Raw genomic sequence first — 1,963 nt, 5'->3', positions numbered from 1 at the left:
TGTGTGTGTGTGTGTGTGTGTGTGTGTGTGTGTGTGTGTGTGTGTGTGTGTATACGGATCATATAACAATACTACATTTGTCTGTTTGTGGGCCAGTCCGTCCGGCAATTCGTATGCTATGCTTTCCCATCATGCTCTACTGTGATTGCGGATTTCAAGTCCTCATTTTGATGCAAAGGAGACATTCTTTTGCTTAGAATCATAATCCATATAAATGCTTTTTGTTGTCATTTCATTTTGGTGTAAAATGGAGTGATGGTTAACAACCTATACATATTACTGAATGGCACGCATGCACATATTATATCTATCTTTGTATCTTTGTTCCTCTCTCTGTCCTTCTTTCTTCCTCTTTGATATTCCCCTATCTATCGGTGAGAACTATTACGATTCTTTGTATTGTGATCAATATTACTAGATAGTTCTCGCCGCCTTTTTATTACAGAGCTTTGGAGGGACGACTTGTGAATAAGGCAGGTTGAGGTCGTTCTCAACAGGTTTACCGCCCTCTTTCGTAACCCACATTCTGAGAGTGAGTTTGATGTTTTTTCTTCCTGTCTCAATCTTCGTAAAATCCTGTTTACTTTCCCATGCATCCCATGTTTCACTCTTTTTCTACTCGTGACTCACCCTTCCTCCCTGATCTGCATCTTTGCTCCTTCCTATTGTCTTTCGAACATGACTTATTTTTCTGTATTTGTCTCCTCTCTTTTTTTCTTCTACTCGTCAAATTTTCTCTGTATCACTTTCTTTTCTATGGCACAGTGAATCTTTCTCTCATGATAATGATAATGATAATAACAGTTGTAATAAAAATGATATTGATAATAATAATGATAATAATAACAATGAAACGATAATTGCAACAGTGATAATGATAACAATAATGATAATCTCAGCATTGATAATTCGGTGATGAAAATCAGGATGTTCATCAAATGATAATAATAATAATGGTGATATCAACAATAAGACGTGAGTAGGTAAATATTTAATGGACGAAAAATAGATCATTCCTTATCTTTCCCCGAGTAGTTTTTACAATGTTAGCCATAAAATCCTAGCATTACCTTTGGAGACTCTTTTGACATACAATATTGTTCATCATCTCGAATTTGCTTGCTATGTTAATAAGATGGTATCCACATCCATAGATCACACAGCTAATATCCGTACTTGATGTAGTTGAAAAGTATTCAGGAACGACCAAAACAGTGTTGACATTTGAATAGGAGGTAAAGGCATAGTAAAGTAATGAATGAATAAATGATTAATAGAAAGATAATCATATATATACATGTAACGAGACATGTTCAAAACTAATTTAACAAACAACAAAATTCATGGTATAAAAAGGTAAAAAAAATATATATATATACAAATATTAATCAGCTAAAAAGTGTTCGCTTTCCCGCTAAGGCGGGAAAGCTACCGTGACTCGGCATTCCTTGCAGATGAGGAAAAGGCGGATTGGCGGCTGGGGATCGGTCGCCCTGTAGCAAAGAGAGTCTCGCTCGCTTGGATAAGGACCTGGCCATGCAAAAGCCTTACATATTTTCATGCTGAGGAAAAGCACTGACAACTGCGGGCTCTTGCGCGCTTTCGCACCCATGTATTCATACATACATACATTTATATATATAAATACATATGTAAAAAAAAAAAAAAAAAAAAAAAAAAAAATTACATATATATATATATATATATATATATATATATATATATATATATATATATATATATATATATATATATATATATATATATATTGTGTGTGTGTGTGTGTATGGGAGACGCCGCGAGGACATTGGTGCGATGCTTTGAAGTCGTTGCCAAAGACACACACACACACACACACACACGCACACACACACAAACATATATGAATATTTACATATATATACACATATATATGTACATACCCACATATATGTATATATATATATATATATATATATATATA

The sequence above is a fragment of the Penaeus vannamei genome, chromosome 41 (genome assembly GCF_042767895.1).
Source record: "Penaeus vannamei isolate JL-2024 chromosome 41, ASM4276789v1, whole genome shotgun sequence".
NCBI classification, from domain to species: Eukaryota; Metazoa; Arthropoda; class Malacostraca; order Decapoda; family Penaeidae; genus Penaeus; species Penaeus vannamei.
The sequence above is the reverse complement of the archived record's forward strand: the minus strand, read 5'-3'. Positions refer to the sequence as shown.